Genomic DNA, 23,529 nt, shown 5'->3' with positions numbered 1-23,529 from the left:
GTTTATATCTTCCTCTTTTCACTTTTGTTGGAGGAATACTGCAAGCTAAAAGTGAGGTGGTTTTGATATTATGTCTATTTTGCTATTTCTTCATAATAGAGCTCAACAGCGTGGTTCCGGGTGTAAAATTCCATTTGTTTTCTGATTGGAACTTTCAGCCATAAAACTGAAACCATCCAAAGTCAACTCACAAAAAGCTACGATATCTAATCTTCCTCTAGAAGCCACAAGTCTGTATGAAACCAACTTTGTAAAAAAAAGAAGCACTGCACTACCCACAATCCTCAGGTGTAAGAGCTTCATCTGTGATTTATGGAGTTCGCTGTTACCATGGAAATGCGAAACACAGTTCCAAAAATGGAGTCACTTTCAACTGGATGGTTTAGCTTAACATTACGTTTCCCGTAGAGCAGCCATGAGTTCTCTTTCTAACATTTTCCTTTTTTAAAAGATGACGAAGAATCCACTGTGATGAAAATCTTTTGTACCATTCATCCCGTAGCTGTTCATTCTGGTTCAGACTTAAAACTCTGCTTACAAAGTTTTTCTGAAACGTCAATAGAGAAAAAGAAGCAGCTTCCATAAGTTTGGTACCAGCAGTTATGAGCTTCTACACCAAATCTCTGCAGATGTCTTTAAAGATTTGTGGCTTTTGTTTCCACTACTTCTTCCCCAGCTATCATTCTACCACCACTCCTAATGCAAATAGGCATCTGCTACTAATGCAACGTGTCTGGCAATTTGTTTAGTCCTCCTCCTTTCACAGAGCGCCACACATTGGCATTCAGCTTCCTCCCTTGTACACGCCATAAAACACTCCGGGACTCGCTCTCTGTCCCTTCTACCTAAAATGCTAATCACTGCCGGCGCCGGCACTTCTGAGAGGGGGGGCTCCTCTTTAGCATGCAGATGGAAGCGGCACCCCTAGATTGGACGGTGGCATTGGGGAGGAAATCCCTGCCTGTTCAGCCTGAATGGAACCACAAGGCGCTATTGCTTTCATCTTATCATCGCAGGCCGGCTAAATATAAAAATTGTCAGTGAGTCACATCCTCACATTATGCCAGGGCTCTCTCTGAGGAGGCTTCTCATGATTGGGAATGGGCGTATGAAGCTCCTGTTTACCTCCTTGTGATAATTGCTCGTGACAAAGTGTAGATCTTTCCATCTTTTCACTCCCTCGAAATGCGGTGAAAGCTTTAAATAATTCGTTAGCAAAGAGCGATGTCAGCAAGGTTGCAAAAAGTTCAGTCCCAATAGTGCATTTGTACTTGTCTGACACCTGACTTGCACAGTAGCTCATTACTGGAGAATTACGGGAGCAGCGAGGGGCAAATTTAAAAAACAATCATTAAAACGAGATGTGGAGGGGGAAGCATGAGGCTCAATGAGCAACTGTAGATCTGAACTTGACCTTTTACTTGATAGCTGCTCCCCACACTGTAATCACTGCTTAAGAGAGGATGTGTTAGTATCCCTCAGCAGTCCTGCTTTCGCATGCATATCTGTGAGCATGGAAATTCATACTCGATTACATTCATCTCTATATGCATCCTCCCTGTTTATGGGTGCTCTCTGCGTGCGGGTCAGTGCAGTACGTCGGAGGTTGAGGATGGAGCTCGAGAGCGTTCGCCCTGCCACATGAGAGTGTTACGGGCGAGGCCATTCATATGCTGAGCAGAGGTTCATTATCATGAGCAAATTCAGCAGAGTGGGAGGAAAGCATGCGCCCACCAGCATTCTGAACAGCCAAGAGGACCCTCAAACTCCTCGGCACACAACACCACAAGACCCACTTTAGTTACAGAAACATAACAGCGCCGAGAAAGTAATCAACATAAAAACCAATCTGCAGTGGGAGGACAAGCAAATCCGTTGAGACAGCGGGCGGGAACACCCATGCATTCGTGGAATCAGAAACAAATACTGTTATGATATAATCCATAAGCCTCAGAGTTCAGCAAATGTGGTGAAATGTTTTACTGGTAAATATAGGAACACTCCAAACAGTTCTGAACAGAGCTGAGAAGCTCAAAACTGCACTCCAGAAGGGCACTCTGTATCCATGGCAATCCCCCACTACTCTCACATCTCCATGCCGACAAAAATATGTCAACCCTCTCATCAAACATAGACACATGGGGGGGGAAAAAAGAGGGTCAAGAGGCCTAGACCTATTTGTCATCTCATAAGTAACCTTGGAGAGAAACTGTACGCTTGACATCTGCTCAGCCCCCCCCCAAAAAAACGTCTGAACCTCCACCGAGCGCAACAAAGGAGGTATGATTAGAATCTCAGTGTGCCACCATGTTCACACCGGATGGCTTACTGCACAAGTGAGGGGTCTCTCAAGATGGGGCCAATATGTGGAGTTTACTTTGAGCTTACGCGTGCAACAAAGAGAGTCTGGGTGAGACAGGCGTTGCCGGGAAATGTTCACCTCAAACGCACAAAAAACGGCAGCTGTGATGTTTGTAGCAAGTGTAATTCCCGTGGGCCGTATCAGGCGGTGTAACACAGAAACACAGTGTTTATGTGATTTCTCCCAGTCAACAGTTAATCCAACCACGCCTTTCTAGAAAAGCACTGGTATATAATAAACATTCTACTGGTGGAATTTGAATTGTGCTGATACAGTAGAGGCAGGCAGGCAGGGAGCGACATGTTATTTAGAGCTTTGTATGGAACCATTCAGTCTCGCAAAATCCACCGACAACATCAGACAACAAAGCGCGAGCGCTAACTGTGCAGTTACCACTGCGTGTTACCAGAACATGTCATTTGCCAGTGAGAAAGAAGCAGGTAGAAAGAGGCGCTGAGGACCACCTCTGTCCTGAGGCCGTGTCCATAGGCAACTGCTCAGCATGGAAAATTATCCACAGAGTGTGACAGGATTCAGAGGCAACAAGTAGAAGAGATTCACAAAATGAATCGTCACGAAGCGTCTTTAGAAGGGTAGATGTAACAACTAAGGGCACTTTATTATACCTTATTTGTTTGGTTTGAACCGTCTGACTTTTCAATTTAGTCAGAACCAATATATGTTTCAGACCAAATGGTCTAGGTCCGGATCAAAGTGAACCGTGAATCTTTTCTTTTACATTTTGAAAACACTTCTTGGATAGTTTAGGCCTTCTGACAAACTGCAGGAAGTTGAGACATCATTAAAACACCATTAGAAGAAAAAGAAGTGGAAAGGCTGGATTGCTTGCAGACTTCGCCTCCGATGATTTAATGGTTGAATGACAACAGTCAAGTACTGCGTCTGCAGTTGATGATGCTGGTAATAACACCATAATTATATTGGCAACGAAATGAACCAGTTCATTCGATCTCTCCATTGACAGAAAGACAAATCCTGTCTACAAAAACAGTATAGGTAGGTTAAGGTAGACCTGGCCCACATAGGTTATGAAAACATGAATAATTTGTGTCACTCAAAGTTCTTTAGTGTTCTCCTTTAATTGCAATCTGAAACCAAAACTAATCAGTTCAACTGGACTAGGTTACTCGAGCGATCAATGTTTCTGTCCCTAGAGTAAAGCCACGAGCTCTGATAAGGAGACCAGAACACTGACTGTGCACTGCCACCACAGTACGTTACCACAACTTGGAATTTACCAGTGAGAAAGGAGTGGTGAGAAAATCCCAAGCCGGTGGACAGAGGCCGCGAGCTCTAGTGTTATTGAGTGCCACCATCACAGAGCTCCACAATGAGCCTCTGCTGCCACTCCCCTCCTCCACCTCCACCAGGCCCTTCCACTCCACCCCACCTGTGTCTGTGAAAGGTCGGCGCAGAGGAGGGTCCTCACCCCCTCCACGAACCCGCAGCTCCCACTCCACAATCAGCCCCAGCACTGGAGCGCAGTGCCAGGAAGCTCAATCAAAGACGGGCTTTAGAGGGATCCAGACCTCTCCAAACCCTCCATTGTCTCCCGAAGGCTTCCCCACACCGCGGCCGCTCTATATGTAACACTGTAAGAGGAGCTGCTCATTACTGCCCGTCCCCGGGTCCACTTTGTCTCTTTTGTGCAGCTGACAGAGGAATCCAGTTGCTTAGCCGCGCCAATACAAGAGAGTGCAGTTATGTAAAAGAAGAAAGAAAGAAAAAGAGAACAGAGAAATTAATTTGCAGGACAGGATGATGTGAAGACACATGTGTTGCATGTGTGGGTTCTGTCGCTGGTCGGGCTTCAAAGAGACATCATACAGAGCTGTGTTACCTGTTGTGTCACTGCCCCTCTTTAATGGTGTCTGACAAAAATTCGCCATTCATCCCACGGGTTGGTGAGTTTTGACTGATAGACACACCACACCACAATGTGTGTGAATGTCAGAGCAATCCATTATCACATAAAGGAAGCACTATGTGGTTGCCCTCGCTCCCTCTCTCTCGCCCCTCCTCAGCTCCATTCAGATACGGCAGGTGAATACAAATCATTTCCCCTCCGCTGCTCTCCAAAAGAACTCGCCATCCAATTTCAGACAGAGAGGACACAAACAATGGTCCTTTCAAAATGTGGGGGAAATCAAATCAAGGCACAAACAGGGGTTAACCCTTCCAAAACGCTGGAAAAATTGAAAATTGATTTTTCTGATGAAGACTTAAAGAAACCATGAGATTGGTTTATACAAAGAGAGTTCACTGCTTCATTTATAATCAATTAACAATGAATGATCTATAATGTGTAATCTATTAAGGGTAATGGGAGGACAATAAAACAATATTAATGATTATCACATAAGCAATACTAGCAAAACTTCAGTCCAATATATATTGATGTATTACTCATATGTGCACAAAGAGGAGGTATAAAACAAAACTGATCCAGCTCAGATTTGTAAAATGTTTTGCTGCTTATTATTAAGCGTTAAAGCCACAACCTTCACAAAAATGAGTCTTCAAACTAAAAGAAAAAAATAATGTCATGATATTGATAATGACACCATTTTCCTCTTTGACCATATTGCCAGGGTCTAGTAACAGTTAGTTGATCCACAAATTGTTGAGTGACTTATGATTTCAGCCGTACTTTGAAGGAACATCTTTCTTTTGCGTTTTTCTAAATTTGTCATCATACTTCTTGTTGACGGATTAATAAACAGTCAAGCAACAACACTTCCATTCGGAAGAGCAGGAAGAATTAACTAACAGTCAATTTGCAATCAATGATTATTCTGAAAGTTGTACCGACTATTTGTGTCAGTACTAATTTGGATTGGCACTTTTGGTGCTGACTTATTTTGTATGAAATAAAGTAATATATGCAGACCGAAATGTTTTATCTCCAAACAGCCAATGCAATGAATCATATAGAAAACTAGTAGAGCACATTCCTCCACCAAGGCAAAAACTATACCAATTTTACATTCTCATAAATATCTGTTCCCTAAATGTACCTGATTTTCTTTCATCAAGATCCATTAACTATTCTCTGAGAAAACGCCTCACAATATTAAAGCAAGTGGAAACCTAAATCTTTGATCTGCCCAATGAAGCTTGACATTACTCATACCTCATCCTTCCACCAAGTTTAATATAAATCTGTCCACTAGTCTTTGCTCATAGTGTATTCATCATTCTTATATCATACCTTACCTCTTAATACTGTTCATATTCCATTTATATTTCTAACTGTACTTCCTATTTATTTACATATTCCACTATGCACAATACTCTGCACTTTTACTGCCTTTTTTTGCACTTCTGGTTAGATGCTAAACTGCATTTCGTTGTATATGTACTTGTACTGTGCAATGACAATAAAGTTGAATCTAATCCAATCTTAATCTGGCAAACAAACCCACAAACCAACCAAAAAAACAAATAGGGGTGAACAAATATTCTCCTTGGTGGAGGTAATGAGAAAATGTGTTATTTATTAAAAACTGAAAGTTGAGGAATCAGTTAACTAACTAATAGTTTCAGCCCTAATTTGAATTTGCACCCTTGGTACTGACTTGTTTCCATCACTTAATACATCAGGCACCAGGAGACAGTAGCTGTCTCTTCTGCAATTTGTCAGTGCATGAAAACAGACTCATACAGAATATAATTAACGTGACCTAACACAAGAGCAACTAAAATACACAGCACATGCAGAAATGTTGCTCAGCGTGTGAGTGTGGCTGATAAAACTCTCTTTGAGCCCCAGTCTGAATGAGTTGGAGCTGTGGCTCCTCTGTTTCCCCAGTCAGGTTTTCATATGCTAAATTCATCAAACAAGTCGTGGGGGGAAGTGAACAATTCATCAAACGCAGCTCTGAGTTAGTCCTCTGACTGGCTTGGAATGGAAGAGAAGAGAATTTTTATTATAAATCTTCCCCATTCCAAGACTTTTGATGGGATTTGATGTAATTAGGTTGTGAGACTGAAATTGCTGATATTTGATCTAAAATGAAAGACACAACATCGCCCTTAAGTGAATGGAGATATTATTTTTGGGTTAAGGAAGTAACTGGATGACCCTGTTTTATTTGAAGCGCTGTTTTTTGGGGGAAATTAAAGAGAGCATTTTGAAGATTATAGACGAAGGAAAAGCCTGTGTTGGGACTGACTCATGGTGACTGCTGGCACCGCATCAAGGCTTCAGTGTGAACATGCTACTGTCTGTCTCATGGGTCAAGATGACTGAAATGTTAGCTAATGAGTATTAATGATGCTAATGGAGGACTTGGCTTTCTCACAAAGAGAGTTACAAGCGGTAAAAGTCTCTTCACGAGTTAAGCTGATGTGAAAACACACACAAAGACTCAACAATGGAAAAAAAAAGGTTTCCAAGAGTTATAGTGAAGAGATTTTCCCCCTTTCCATCCATCATTTGGAGAGTTTGAGTGTGTTTCGAGTGGGTTAGGTGGTTTCAGCCGTAGGGACTCACAGTTCAGACAAACAGTCCTCCATCCTCGCAGTCCGTCCACCGGCCCCATCAGAAATAATGGCTCCGTCAAGAACCGCTCCATCAGCCGGCGATTCCGGAGGAAACGCTGTTGCCATTTAACACTAACAGTCCGCCAGGCTTCCGCTAACAACCTCTGTCCTGTGTCTGTGTTTGACGGGATGGGCCTGGTCGCTAATGCAGGAGAAGTGTCTGCTGAGTGCTGGATAATGCCTGGGTGAGGCTGGAGTGGAGCTGGTGGAGTTTTTTTTGTTTTGTTTTTACGGGAAAGGTCAGCTCTGAAACGTACGACTGGACAAGGTGTGTGTGTGTGTGTGTGACTCGTCTACGATGAGGGCGACCAGGGGTGTTTCAGTTTGTTTGTGACCCTCGCGGCCAAACATGACAGAGGAATGAATCACTGCTGCAACAGATAATGGTATAGTATCTGTACAGATGCAACCTCACCCTCCTCTGCCCATATCTGAAGAATGTATACATGCATTTAACAGTAAAGTAGATAAACATGTGGTCTTGGTTGCATTTTAATCCCCCTGAGAGTAGTGCTCATAGAAATCTGGTTTTCTAAAAAAACAAATCTTGTTACCTACTTTAGGATATATAAACACATTCTAACATTAAACCTTTTTTGTGCACTTATTAAAGACACCGAATCTCCTCAACGTTAAATACTGTATTACCTTCAAAGCACCCTTTGTCTAAATATAGTCAAAAACTTTTTAACTAGCAAGTTGTAGATTTTGGTCTGTGCCAAGAAGTATAACATTTGATATATATTTACTGTTTGGTTGTTGTATCTTGTTTAAGTTTTGATTCTGATGTAAGTTGTTAAATTGAGACTAAATAATACCATTAATAATTGAAATTGTCTTTATTTTAATTTATTTACAGCAGCTGCTCCTGAATCCAAATATAATTTTTTTGAAGTGTGTTTCCATTGTTTGTTTTGTTTTTAAAGTGCTCTAAGAGATATTGATATATATGAGAAGTGAAAAGCAAATGCTTGCAATACAAATCTGAGCTTCCCGGTTGCAATTAGGACTCTGATGTTAACAAGAACTGAACTCCCTCATTGCATCTGTTATCATTATCATTAACACTGGTTCCTTTCTAAAGGCAGTTGTTTTTTTAATCAGGGGCCATAAAGTGGCCACATTTTAAAACACAGGGGCCAAGTACAGTATACTTTATATATTCAAACCTAATTTCTTTTTAAATAAGGTCATTTTTGTTGTCGGTTGGCTCTATAGCTGTGAACAAAGACACAGTGAATATGTGAGTATTGTTTCGGGTTAAATTCTACGTGTACTTCAAACAGGCTTTGGAAATACAATAAAAACACCTCACAATTGTAATAAGGATTGTGTTTTTTAAACGTTGGTCCCTCGGAAAACATAAACACTTATTCATAATGAATACAATACCTTAGCGCTACTGTTTGTGATGTTTACTCGTCTGTAAGGAGTCAAGTGAGAGGGGCACTTCGGGCGCTCTGAAACTCCAGAGTAGTGTGAACGCCAGAGCTGATGCATTTTCAAGCAAACATGTCATGTGGGCATAGCCTAAATTTAAGCCAAATCCTGCCAATGATCCAGCAAACACAATCTCTGAACCCTGAGCCTGACACACCTAACGTACGTGGAACTATAACACTGGTGTTTTACCTGCTATGAAATGTCTCTGGTGAAAAGAGGCTTTGTGAATAATAAAGGTGGAAGTTCTCCGGGTTGCAGGCGCAGCAGCAGCTACAAGAAAATCAACAGAGCCCAATCTGAACATGCCCACACATTCCTGAGAGGAGGAACAAACATGCAGTGGAGGTGCACCAAGGAAGAGTGGAGAACATGTGTCAGTATGAGTTACTACAAGCTAAAATATATATATATATTTAATATGGAATGGAAAGGATTTAGATTCAAGGATTGTTTTTTATTCTGAGCTCCATAGATAAAGTTCCGAATGGAGAAAGACGCATACGTTGTCAATGGATGGAATAATTCTATAATGTGGAATTGAAATGTGGAAACAGAAAACAACATATTGGTGGTTCGAGGTCGGATGTGATTCACCACGCGGGAGAAATGCACAAACATAAGTCTGAATACAGCCTGCTTCTCTCCATCGCTTTTACGTTTCATATTTACTCTTTTCCTTATTCTCGCTCTCGGCAGGTGCAGAGAGAAATTCCTCATCAGAATCGCTGAGACGCAGGTGAGCGAGGGCGTACATCTAAATTCTGCCATTTGTATTCCAGCGCATCACCCACGGAGCAGCCTGTTTATGTTGATGAGCAGACAGACTTGGCCTCGGACCAGGACCCACGCCTAACAGCCACATACATTGTAGTTTTTTAAGAGGCCCCCCTCGAAACTGATAGAACCCCCCCCCCCCCACAGCTTGTGATGTGAGGACCATCTTCTGCCCTGCAGCCATGTTGATACTCAGAATCAGACGGTTGTTTATCACCCTCAGAGAGATGGCTTCAGTTGTTTCAGGTAAGAAAGGAGAAAAACAAGATGAGTCAATAATTCTGCTGAGATTTTTTCATATAAACAGGTTTTCTTAAAAGGGATGCATTGCATGGTCAGGATTTAAACCACCAGTGGCCCCCATGCTCTCAATTTCCTCTACTGCTTTCTCACTCTCTGAGGCCATTTTCACACCTGATGGTCTGAATAAAGGTTCATGTCAAGGTTTGCTTTCAAATTGCATTCTGTCCTGTCTTCATCACCTTCACTGAAAAAAATTGTTTAAAGTTGGGAAGTTATAATAACACAGGAACTTCCTTCGTTTGTGTCTTACCAATTATAATAATCCTTTAAATTGGGAACCCAGTTTTTTGGAGCAATGGGAGAAACCTGCATTCAGCAGTGCGATTGGAGGAAAACCCACCAGGCTGGGCAAGTTAATATAAAACCACACATATAAAACAGCGTCTCCTCTGACACTCAAGGCTGTCCGCTGTTTGTGAGTCAGATTTGCATGAAGCCCACTTCCTCTGAAAGCCTGGAAGACGGAGCAGGAGAAGCAGGAGCCCCTCAGGAGTGGCCCCACCACCTCTAACACATCACGCAGCCTCTTTCTCTCCTTCACCCTCTTTGTATCCACCTATTCATCTATTTGTTTATTCCTGTCCTTCCTTCTGACACTTCAGCTGTGTCTCCCAGCACCTCCCTGTCTCTGCCAACCATACATCCATGAGAAACTAAACAACACACAGACACACACACACACACACACACACACACACACACACACACACACAATCTGCCCACTCAACCACACAGCCTCTCTCTTAGATACAGCTGCTCTTGAACACAACATGCACAGACAAGAGTGTTGACACAGAACCGATGGAGAATTGTCAGGCACGTATCAAAGACACACCTATAGAGAGAAATATCTTGACGTGCTCATCTGAAATGACGTGCGCTGAGATCTGCCCAGGGGCCCTCTATGTGTGTATGTGTGTGTGTGTGTAGGTGTGTATGTATGTGTGTGTGTGTGTGTCTGTGTGCGTGCATGCATGAATCCCTATATTCATCTGCAACTGGTCTGATCTCAGAAGTGCAGCTCAAAACATCACTCGTACTTTCTCAGCATGTGAGAAAGGCTGCTGCTTCATTCATAGTGGATGATGACACTGTTCAGGTGCATGGTGTATAAATGAAAAGGAGGGGTCCTTGGTTCAGTCCAGTTTTTATTGTAGGAGTTACATACTTTTTTGTAGCCTTATAAAATATCCATCCAGCTACTTTCTAAGGATTGTGAGCCAGCGGAGAGACTAAAGCCGATCCCAGCTGACAATGAGTGGATGCAGGTTGCACCCTGGACAGGTCCCCAGCCCATCATAGGGTCGATATAAAGAGAGAAGCAACTATTAACTCTCACACTTCACCACTACGGTCAATTTAGGCCCCGTTCAGACCCGGTATTATTAACGTTATACCTGAGTGATCTGATCAGCAGTTAAGTCACTGTTGAGTACACGTGTTCACACCTAGGAACAGAGTGGATCCTGAATGTGTCTCCTGTGACCAATCGTGTTCAGATCTCAATTCCCTGCTATGATATATCAAATATAAAATATATAGAAAAATTGAATTTAGTTGAATATTCTTTGTAGTCAGTGCCTGGATAAAAGACAAAGGCAGGATGGTTGGCATCGTCCCCCGGTGTTGTTCTGCCAGGCCTGTCCTGAAGCCACCTGAACACGTGTCAAGAGACTGAATTGAGTTTGGCAATAAGACACCCTTGGTTGCCTTTTCTGTGTGTTGTCCTGCAACACTTTGCAAAAATGTGGGCTCTAAAGATGGTGATTGTCTTAAAATGTGCACTTCATGGTGCTCACAACAAAATCAAATGCCTATAAAACTAAAAGGCAGCACTTAAACTTTGTAGTTTTCACTTCTGATCCACGTTGTTGGAGTAGAGTAAAAAAAAAAAAACTGCATTATTACTTTCTGACTGCGCTGCAGAAGATTATGTAACTCGGTCTCATAAGATTTAAAGTCAAAAGCCAGAATCATGTAGAGCTATTTCTGGACAGGCGAAGCTCTGATTGGGTGATCCTCCTGATATGTTTTTTTCCCATCCTCCCCCACTCCGCATCTAAACACACCAACATGAGTGATAATAGCCCACTCCCTGCCTGCCACATGAGAGCAGCCAGTGAAAGGCAGCAGTGTGGAGGGAAACAGAAACCTCTGCAGCCTTCCATTGAAGCGCCGGGGACCCTGAATGCCGCCGCTCACAATGGACGCTTCACGCCTCACTGTGTTTCAAACTGCAAATTCAGTGCGCAGCTCCTACGTGTGGCCCTCCATGACTCGGCCATTGAAAACTGTGGACTCAGCCTCCCTGACAGGCAGGGCGCATTCACAACAACAACCCACTGGCACGGTGCAGCGACAAGTGGAGAGGAGAATGAGAGCCTCAGTGAGAAATGACCGGACAGGCAGAGGTAGAGCAGGGAGAGAAATCGGCCAAATATAAAACCAACGCAGCAGCACGAGTCCCTCCTCGGCTCGGCGTGCAACAGGGGCCGGGGTTTCTTCCTCCACCCTCCACAGGGCGGTGCATGCACATCGCACCGTGTCACCTCCACTCACAGAGAATTAGATCCACTCCTCCCTGCATCCCACTCTCTGAACAGCCGTAATCAGGGGTTGGGCCAAAGGTTACACAGGGTCATTTAAAGAAACGAGCTGAGAGTCAATTCTCCGGGCTCTAATGCACACGGAGACTTCAGCTCTTAATTGTGCGACTGCCATTAGGCAGCTCTCCTACCCCTGCGAGCTCCATTACGACACATTATGCGTGAATAAGAGAGCGGCACACGGCCAGATCTAGTCTCCGAGTGCTATTTTGTGATTTCTAAGTGTCAACGTCCAATTGTCGCAGCGGTGAGCGGGCAGGGGGAGTGTTACCTTGACGACCGTATGCATCAAACAGACAGTTGGGACACTAGAATTGCCGGTGTTGTGTTGTTGTTGTTCAAATTCCCCTGCCAAACCGTTCTGCCAAAATGGAGGCTGCGACAAAAACACACTTTGCAAAGTGGACAAACGCCAGTGAAGCAAGCGGTGACCTCCGCCTTCACAGACAGGACTAAAGAACAGGCGTCACCACCGAGAGGAAGAGTCGTAGCGGTGGAACGGTTTAAAAGATGTTCCGAGACTAAGCAGCTCTACAGCGAGCGTCAGCGGGAATACATTCAGGCTCCGGCAGCGTCATGGATGGAGATATTTGGACGGCCGACACTTGTTAGGCACTGGCACACAGACTGACATTTGTGTGTGTCCACATCCTACTGGAGGGGAAATGTCTTTGAGAAGAACAGGAACGTTTGATTCCGAAAAGGACAAGAAGCTCACGCTGTTTTGGAAAAATGACGTTGCCGGTGGAGATGATCTGATGAGGGGGAAAAAATGAACTGAGACTCGGAGAGAGAAAAAAATATATTCCAACTTACCAAAGAAACCCGGAACCCCCCCTCTCTCCTGCTCCTCCCCGGCTGCAGCCGCCTTGTTCCTTTTTCTTCTCAGCTTTTCTTCAATCTGCTCAAACACAAATAGAAGAGAATAGCACAGTTTTAGTTTTCATAATTTATTTCTCTCCGCTCCTCTCGTCCTCAAGTGCAACAACCAGGACTTTAAAACCAAGATAGGGGAATCCAGCCGCTCTTAATAAGCTTTCTAGGGAGGAACTTTTGCACCGTTATGCATATTTCCAGCGCATTTGACTTCACAATGGGCCTACTACTCCATGTTTGGTTTTATTATAATCTGCAGAAATCCTTTGCGTATAGGAAGTCTCTTGCTCCGTCACAGATTACACACCAGGAAGCTCCAGCATGAAATCTCCTCTTCTTATCAAACGCAGGGTGAGGGAGGGAAAGGAGAGATTCTCCTTTTCGAAGCGTAATCATGTGTGAGTGTGTTGACTCGGTGGAAATGCACTTAAAACACTTCCAACTGTGACAAGTTGTGGTGGTGAAAAGAAAGCAAACACCCGAGCTGTGTAAACCAGAGTGCGGACACGGATTTTCCGAGGCAGGAGTGTGTAATCCAAACTGATAGACACACAAGCCTGCGGCTGGAAGCTGGAGAAGAGACACGTCTCCTCCCTGTCGCTCCTCTTGTCTTGTCTCATCTCCTTTTTCTTCTCTTATCTTCGCCTGTTCTGTCCTGTGCTTCCTTTCCTCCCTGTTACCTACTGCTATCCTCACCCCTGTCCTCGTCCTCGCTCCCCTCCTGTCCTTTCTCATCTTCTCTCTGTTCTTTGGTAATCTTCATTTTCATTCTCTCCTCCTTCGTTAACATCCTCGACCAAACTCCTCTCTCCTCTTTTCCCCTCTCAGTTCATCTCCTCCTTTTTTTGTCAGAATATTTCCAGCAGTCCAGGTCAGGACCTCACACGGGGTCGTGAAATCAGCAGAATGTGTTTGTCTTGACATGTGTTCAATATGTATTTGTTATTGCCTTCTGCCCATTTGCATCCCCCCTCTCCTCCTCCATTTTTCCGTCTCAGCTTAAGAGAGGATTTCTAAAGATGACAGATTTTTTCTCTTTGGCTCACAAATCAAAGTTCAACATGACAATTTGACAGATGTTCAGATCATGAGACTCGGGGATGTACATGTTGCGTCATGATCCAGACAAAGCTGATGTCCTGTCGAAACATATTCTCTCTTTTTCTTTTCTCTGCCGCTTTTCATTTACCTCCTCACGTCAAGCTCCGTCTCTTTCCAGCCCTCACACACTGACTTGTCCTTCTTCATTTCATTCACCTTGTTCCTAATTTTTCCTCAGGTTCTAATTCCTTAACATTAAAAAATTTAATTCAAGGCTACTGCTAAAGTTACTTCTCCTTCACATACTCTCCTCACGTAAGCTTTCCTCCACGTCCGCCTCATGCCTGTCACTGTCTTTGTTCTCTCCATTTCTTTATTTTCTTTTGTAAACACAGAGTTCTCTTTGAATCTCCTGCCCTCGCTCTCAGATCAGTTTTTCAGCTCTAACGTGGGGACTTCCAACCCAGACTGCTTCTACCTTACTATTCTCTCCTTTGTTTATTATCCAAACCTTTCCTCAAACTTTGTCACAATGGACACACACACACACACACACCTGAAGGAGTTGATGGGCGAGACGATTGAAGAAGCCAATCCAATTTACCAGCGCAGGCTTATCGACTCCGGTCTGCTGCTCTAAATAACAAGTCTGGAAGTCCCATTGAGAGACGCTGCTGCTCTAACACTACTTTCACTACACACACATACACAATCGTGAAACACACAATTTGTTCTGTTTCTCAAAATCACAGATGTGTTTTTAGATGTTTTCGCTCAGACCGAAGATCAAGACTCTCGAGCCACCGGAGATTCAACCCTGCAGCTGCCGCACACTGCGAGCTTGACTACCAGATGTTTTTTAATACGACTTCTGCAAAATCAAGCTTACTTACTTCAAGCTTTTTCTACAAATACACTGAGTTTGTGCAGTAAATAGTTTTATCGAAAGCTCAATAAATATCTGAAAGCTCTGAATTTCAAAAGAAACATGTTTTAAAGACTAAAAACACAAAGCATCACATTATATTACTGCTGACACCTGAACAGAGAAGGACGGCACAACTGTCGTCTTCTTCAGTTCGACCTTCCACCTCATAATTTCCTCCTCACTGTGCCAACAGCTACAAATCAGCTGATTGCAGCTGAGATCAATGAACAAGACAAACCGACCAAATGACCTTTCTACATCCTGAAGGCCGATCCCATCAAAAGAGCCCCCCCCCCTCCAATGACATCGGGCCAGCCATCCCGCCGACCCACCTCTGCCCTCAGTCACCGCCGAGTCGGCCTCAGCTCGGCCAAACTCTGCTGCCATGGTGATGAGGAAAGGGGGCGGAGGAGCGAGACTGGAAATAGCCGACCACAGGATTCTGACAGTGGGCAGTGGGAGAGACACACAATGCCCTGGTTACCTCAAGGAGCACTCTCCTGTCACGAGTGCTGACAAACAAAAACTCACAGCTGATGGATGCGGAGACAGCACAGCAACATTGAAAGGACTACAGCTAAGAGCTGACATATGAGGCCCACACGCGGGTAACACACATCCTGAACCTGAAAGCTGCTCAAATCAATACTCTGAGGTTAACGAAGGATCCAATGACGAAATGTCTGTTTGTCTTAATAAACCAACATATCACCAACATATATTGGTAATAGTTGGCAATTGTGTTCAGAAAAGTATGCAGTAAGTACTACTACCACAGTACAAGCTGCACAAAGCTTCATGTTAACTGCTATAAATACAATTTATAATTGCATCATCAACATTGGGTTTCGCCAGTTCTGCCTTGGGTTATTATGCCCCACCCCTCCACATAATTGCCCACAAACAAACAAACACACAAATGGACAGGGGTGAAGACATGACCTTCTTAGCAGAGGTAATAAGAAAATACAATATAAGTCATACACATTATACTGTATATATAATATATATGTATGCTGGCTATACGCAGACAACACAGCCACCAAACCCCTGCTCTAATTAAGACCAGGGATATAGAGTGTGTTTCCATTTCCCACATTCAGATGCATGTAGAGTAAAGTGAGATGTCCACAGGTTGAATAAGAATTGCTCACACCAGATAATGTCAGAAAATGAGATGTCACACGTTTCTCTAATGAGACTCTAGCTCCTCCAGGCTGTGTTATCTGGATGTGTGTGACTACCTGTCTTTGTGTGTGTGTGTGTGTGTGTGTGTGTGTGTGTGTGTGTGTGTGTGTGTGTGTGTGTGTGTGTGTGTGTGTGTGTGTGTGTGTGTGTGTGTGTGTGTGTGTGTGTGTGTGTGTGTGTGTGTGTGTGTGTGTGTGTGTGTGTTGAAGGGGGCTAGGCAGTACAGTGGCCTGCGGGATTCATTTTAGGCTCTTGGCTAATAAGAGGAAGAGTGTGGCTTTAGAAGATATCCCTTTCCCGTTGAAGCATCATTACTACACCAAAGACGAGGGAAATAATAATTTTCTTTTTTTCCCTCAAAGCCGTTTTACATTGAGGGACGCTGCATCAGAGACAGAGAAGTGAAATAAGGAGAAGAAGAAGAAAGAAGACATGTTTGTATGAAAGTGCTGGCAAAGTGCAAACTATCCATGAAAATGTGAACAGCGGCTGATTGTCCGAGGAAACAGGTTTTTTATGGACGTGGCAGTGTGAAAAAAAGTCTGCTCAGGAACTTTTACCACACTGCAAGAAACTCACATTCTCCCCTTCACACATTATCGTCATAACTAATTGGATTTGCTTGTTTAGTAACTTTTTCTAGAATTGATCATCGTTATATTCTTTATCGAATAAACTGCATATAATCAGAGTTCAAAGTTTATAAAATGACAAACAACCAGCAGTCCTCTACACCCAAATGATATTCAAAATGCTATCTATCTATCTATCTATAAAAATCAGCAAATCCTCACAATAGAACTTGGTGATGTTTTGCAAATTTGCTTAAAAACTGAATGACTTCAATAAAGCAGAAACTATTTTCTGCTCATCAACTAATCGACTATTGCTTCATTTGTAATCTAATAATTATTTAGAGGTTTAGAGTTTTACACGTTCCAAAAGCTGAACACTAAATGTCTATTTTGTCTGGTGAACACTAAAACAATTATTTAACTCAATAATAGCTTAAAATAATAGGGAGAAGAAATCCCCACAAATGAGAAGCTTATAAGATTAAATATATTTCGATTTTCCTTTATACAGAACTTGAAAAAAAATTAAACAATTTTCTGATTAATCATTTTATGTAAACGAACAAGTGGATTGAGTTTCTCAACAGTAAAATCATCCAGGACCTTTCATTGGTTCATCATGAACAACATCCAGAAAGAGAACCGGTGGATTTGTTCCCATCACCTGCAGATCTCTGAGAGCCGCAGGTGATTCCATGGCTCCTATTAACAAAAACACAGTGCGCATCACATACATCACCTTTATCTCTGCACATGGAAATGAAGGTAAATCTCCTCGGCGTGTGCATCTGCCGCTCGGTTGTGTTAATCCCAGTGGCTGCGTATTCCTCGACGTGTCTGCTGTGACTGACTGACAGCGAGGAGAGAGGAGCCCATTCTCTCACAAAACCTGCCCCCCCCCCCCAAAACACACCCACAACCCCTCCTCCCACGTCCCTCCCCTGACCCTCCCTCCTCTCTCACAGTGGGATTAAAACAACCTTTTGTCTCTCTACAATGGGGCGTTAAACATTTCCTGGTATCACATGTACAACTATTAGAATCTACAAAGTTACCGGGTGGGGTTTGTTTTTTTTACTCACATTGGAGCAGGAGCATTAAAAATTTAAAAGTTATTGCTGTGTGAGGGGTGTGACTGTCGGCGGGATGAGGAGACGACAGAGCATAACATCCTGCCATTGCATTTGGCAAAGCATGAATGTAGAAATGACAATATGATTGCATGTTAAATCAACTAGCTCCCCGGTGTACGTGAAAACAACTGTCAGCTGCACTGATTGTGCTGGTGTCAATGCAGCTCTCTACATGTTCAATAGAGGGCGGAGGTGGAGGAGACGCAGCACAGCCACGCAGATAAAAGGAAAACGCCTTGAGGCACATCCTAAAGACTTCCTTTCCCATACAGTGAGAAAGTGCTCACCTACACTCAACAGATGTCCCCCTGCAATCCAATCTAGTGGACTGAGGGGAGGCTTATTTATTGCAGACTCCTCACCGGTGTTATTGCAACCTGTTGTAAAAGAATAGATGTAAGAGAAAAGGGTCTTTTGGCATCCGTTAGCTATGGTTGCAGAGGGTGACAATGGTCTGAAAGAGTCACTATTCTCTGGCCTGGCCTCTAAATAATGCCCCGCTCACTACAAAAGCACAGAAATGTAACATAATCTGTCTCAATGAACATTGTCCACCGGAGTGAACAATGATTTAGACTCCGGTATCCACTAAACTTTATTTCACACTTTATCTCGCCTCTTGGGCCACAGTGGTGGAATGAAACTTAATACATGAACTCATGTACAGAACAATTAAAAGTCTGGGCTACTTTAATTGCATCCACTTCACCGTACTTTATCATTGTAATTTACTTTAATGATGAAGATTTTACATATAAAAGCCAATAATGAGTGTAAACAATGTAAGTGTAACTGGTCGGCTGGTGACCTCTTATGACACTATGTAGTCTGGCCCCTTGTCGTGATCTATGGGATGTTACCAGTTACCCCAAACAGACATTTCCTCTCTAAATCCAAAGCAAAAAAAAAAAAAATGAAATTGATTTATGTTGTAGAGCTTTATTTTTCTTGGCCCTTCAAATTTATCTTATAACCCCTCAGAGGGGCCCTAGCCCACTGGCCTGAACAGCCTTATCATGTACTACTGAAGTTATAACTCCACAATGAGTGGCTACGATAGTAAACAGCTGCGAGCACACTCCTGTGCTATTATAAACAGTGTAATACAATTTCATATCTAATGATTGTGCTGCTGAACCAATAGTTTTAATTTCGATACCAAGATATTTGGCAGACTAGAAGGGCTCTCAGCAGTCCCCTTAAAGCTGCACCAAATTTCACACATTCAGATATCAGTTCCCTAAATGTACCTGATTATTGTCATTAAGATCCAGGAATTTACCATTAATTGGACAATTTTGAAAACGTTGAAATACACTTTATTGCAATATTAAAGACAGTAAAAAGTGGCAAAATCCTCGATCTGGCCCCTCAGCCAAATCCACACCAAATGTGAACCTTTTGCTTAAGTGCGATTTTAAATACAGGACTTTTACTTGTCATGGATTAGTTTTGCTTTGTGGTTTTGGCACTTTTACTCATCGTGTCTCCACTGGAGATTTTGCAGTTGTGGGACTCACCACTTAATAATCCTACACAGCCATATGACTTCTGTCTGCACCACTGGGGCACGCTCAATGGCTTCACAACATGGTCATTGTTACATGCCACCGCGAGTATATAATTTCCACCCACATACCAGGATGAAACCATGAAGCTGAAGACCGTCGGAGCTTCACCGGTGGTCGAGAGACCTGAAACCTCTGCGCTGGAAATCCACCTCAATTTACTAATGGACAACTTCACTCGCTTTCTCTATAATATAACTCAGCACGATAAGCTGTCTCAGCATCTAACGTCACGCCGTAAGAAGCCGTTAATTTGAAAAATGTATCATAAATAAAAGCATTCAGACATCTTTCAGAGATGATGGATGGCGGAGAGGTGTATAGATTGTGGTGTGAAATGAGTGAAAGGGGCATATTTCATTGAGCGGGGGGGCGTGATTGACCAAGTTTAATGGGAATTATTTCTGCACACTGACTCCGTTGAGCGGAGACACTGGGTGATCCCCGCCGGCCCATTGCTCCTTCAGACTCACACTGGGATAGGACTGCCGCCCTCCCTGCTCTTTGTCACCACACCAATAGAAGAACAATATTTCAATGGCAACTGCATATTTCAATGGCAACTTTTAACAGAACAAAGTTCATGCTGTGGTCCAGACCAAGCCCTCCTAACTAGAACTGTCTGCATGTGTGTGTATGTGTGTGTGTGTGTGTGTGTTCGTGTGTGTGTTCGTGTGTGTGCCTGCATGCATTCGCCTATCAGTGGGTGTTCTTGATGAGGACTCCCTTTTGAGTTTCCCATTCAGAGACGTGAATAGGAGTGAAATATGATTGGCTCGTGAAGAGAATAAGGGGCTGGGTTCACAAGGCTATCAAGGCGGGGTGGGGCAGAGGGAGGGGGGGGGGGGGGGGGACACTTATAAAATACTTCACTGCTGTCAGAGACAGAATGAAAGAACAAGCACGGATGATTTAGTTCTCTAACGCTCGCCACTCACACATTCCTACAAGTAATTTTCAACGCTTGTTTGTTTGACTTAGATGCTTTAGAGCTCACATCAAATCAGTAGTTGTTCAAATTTGATTCTCCATTAAGTAATAAACCATTACGGTGCTTTGATATGAGAGACGAGCACTGTCCTCTGGCAGACGTGGCGCTTTGTCCTGGTCCATGTCAGTGTCAATTTTAGCCTTGTTAACCCCGGCTGAACTCATTTCAACACAATAACACACAAGTGTCTGGTATCATCCAATAGCAGCACAGTCACGCTAACCTGTGGTATCTGGTTTAACCATGGTTCATCCTTTGATGTATCAAAGGAAAGTGAAGGAATTTCATCATGAAGAAAATAAAACGTTAACTTTGCATCGAGCTGCGTGGAGGACACAGGCATCAGACTCAGGTTTGGGGACAATGTGGAAAACAAAGCGGCCGAGGTCTTAAGGGAATTTACATGAATTACAGCAAGAGGCCCACAGGGACGGCCGCGACCTCTCCTCAGCTTTTTGAAACTAAACAAGACCCTGATCCCCGCCCATCACGACACACACACACACACACACACACACACACACACACACACAGACACACACACACACAAAGACACAGATAGAGAATGCTGCAACTGGTTTCCATGGTGCCATGAGGCTCAGTGACAGAGCTGGAGTGTTAACATGCTCACACACAACAGAGAGGATGATGGAGAGAAAAAGCAAAGGACAGAGGGAGAGAGACAGAGGCAGAGAGAGAGTGCAGTAAAAAACAACAACAAAGAACATGTAGAATAGAAGAGATTTAACACACACACAAGGAGCAGACCATCCCTGAGGTTAAGGACCTGTGGGTTCATGGACTGTATTTCATTCTGACTCCTTACTGGCGCAATTCGAAACAGACAACAGTTCAACTCAACAGAAGCTTGAGCAGCACCCGCCTCATTTTTATTTCCCGTCACTGCTATTCCCATTAATTCTGTTTCTGTGATGCACGCTGTTAATACATCATTCTACTCCACTCTCATTTATAGTTTATAGTTTCATCAGTAGTGACACTTCGCTCACAGAGTAAACTGTGAACATGTTGGAATGCAGCAACGAACAACAGGACGCAAATCAAGCAGCCAGACGATAATACAATTTTAAACAAACACTCCAGCTCGCCAGACTCGAGGGTTTGTTTACTCTGGTTCGCTTCGCCAGAGTATTTGTTTGACAATATAATGTGTAAATAATATGAGACCCTAGCTGTGTTAACAAGCTGGTACTTTGATAACACGTAATTCGTCTTGGCAGTTGATGATCGTTTGTGACCGTGTCTCTCTTCAGAGGCAAACTGTGAATGTACAAGACTACAGCACGTTTGAGGACGACCCGCTCGACCCCCTAAACCACAGCCACCACCTGGGTGTGTTTCCCACGTGTATGACTGACTTCATATCAATCTTTGGCAATCCAGATCTCAGTCATTACTGCAGAGAGTACACTGCTACCATAGGGAGTAGAGGCCAGAGCTTCAGAAATAAAAGTTTTAATAAACCACAGTTTGTCTTCAAGTCCCAGCAAACACACTGGATGGACATCGTATGCTTTTTTGTCTCGTAAGAGCTAAAAAGTAATCAAACTTGTGAAAAACAACATTAAAGCTGTTTACTACATTATATTTGTTTGACTGTTCCCAGAAGTTGCTATAGATTTGTGAGTATTGTCTGTCAGCTCTTTTGTTTGGTGTTCTGCACAGCTTCTCACTGCAATATGGAATTATTAATGATAATCCCACTGAGGTGGAAAACTGCTGGCTTGCATACAACATGCTGTAATGTGGGTAATCATAAAACTACTGTAATACAGCTGAATAATAAAACCAATTTTCACTATCTGACAGAGGAACCCCTCCTCATTTGGCTATTGTTAGCGCACCATGTACGAGCCAGTGACATTGAATGACTTGCCAACAATAGCAATACAGTATAAGGCAAAATGGTAACTATTCATGTGGTAATGAGGCAGGAGAGGAAACACTACAGCCTGGTTTTGACACAGTGTGTGGGGGGGGGCTTGTCTCCAACAGCAGAGAGCACCAGCTGAGGACATGAGGGGAGGTGGAAGACGTCCAGGCGACTTCTGCAGCAAAGGGAGAGAAAGGCCTGCCGAGCACGGTCCTCTCTATAAGCTCCATACTGCCACCAATAAGAAGATCATCCTCGGCCCAGTGAGCACCCACAGACGTCAATAAACACACACTGTCACACACGCTCGCACACACACACTCGCACACTCGCACACACACACACACACACACACACATACACACACACACACAAGCACACAGTATGTATGTGTGCTGATCCCTGCTTCCATATGTGTCCACAGAAGGTGCAGGCATGTGTGCACCTCCTACCCTTCCCCACCAGGACCAATTTCCATCCGCCGTCTGTGTGAGAGTGTGCGATCGATGCTGCACGGGGGTGCGTCATCCAGACTGTTCATTACTGGGAGCAACACTGCAGCCATAAGCAACACACAGCTCGCACCACTGACGCATTACACACTGTCCACAGCCCGGATGGCTGGACTGCAGTTTTATTTAACGTTGTGAAAAAGCATTTTGCACCCGTTACTTTACAACCCGGCTACAGAAGTAAAGAGCTGCTCGACCGCCATCGCTGAATTACGTTTCATTAGCATTCATTAGGTTTCATTAGGGAACCATAACAACAGCTGAGGGAGCTTGGTGTCTCCAGAAGACATCCTGGGAGTGCCGCGGGAGGGGAATGAGATTTCTCTCCATCTCCTCTTCTTCATCCTCACCCACGCTGTGTCCGGCTCTCACACCACCTGTCTCCACAACCTAAACCCCCCAAGAGCACATACTGGGTCCACCACACAAACACAACCACCGTATTTTAGAAGGAACCGTGGGGCTGTCAAATATTTGGAGAAAAACAATGCTATTTTAAAAACTAAACCAATCTCCATCCACACAAGTATTCAGTAATAAACTTGATTCATACTAAAAGCCCTAAAAATGTATAGCATGTGACCAGAATAACACTCAGATCAAGAGTTTTAAAAAACAAATAAAAATGGTGCTAGCAGTGTTTTTAAAACTTTCAGTTCTCAATGCTCAAAAACTCCAGACTAGTGTGGACGGCAGGTGTAACCGTAGCAACAGTGATGCATTTTTAAAACTCAAACGTAGAGTTGTTGAATGAGCCTTGGAGACTTGG

At 43.6% G+C, this 23,529-nt stretch overlaps 1 protein-coding gene across 1 annotated transcript in view; it reads right to left on the bottom strand.

Moving 5' to 3' along the window:
* Positions 1 to 23,529, bottom strand: part of LOC128445030 (neuronal cell adhesion molecule) — a 75,837-nt gene that overhangs the window by 33,149 nt on the left and 19,159 nt on the right. The window contains exon 2 of the mRNA XM_053427772.1: positions 12,871 to 12,955. The gene's annotated coding sequence lies outside the window, so the exon portion shown is untranslated. The remainder of the gene's footprint in view (positions 1 to 12,870; positions 12,956 to 23,529) is intronic.

Source organism: Pleuronectes platessa, chromosome 7, assembly GCF_947347685.1.
Source record: "Pleuronectes platessa chromosome 7, fPlePla1.1, whole genome shotgun sequence".
In the NCBI taxonomy this organism is placed as follows: domain Eukaryota; kingdom Metazoa; phylum Chordata; class Actinopteri; order Pleuronectiformes; family Pleuronectidae; genus Pleuronectes; species Pleuronectes platessa.
This window is presented reverse-complemented; position numbering and strand designations above follow the sequence as displayed.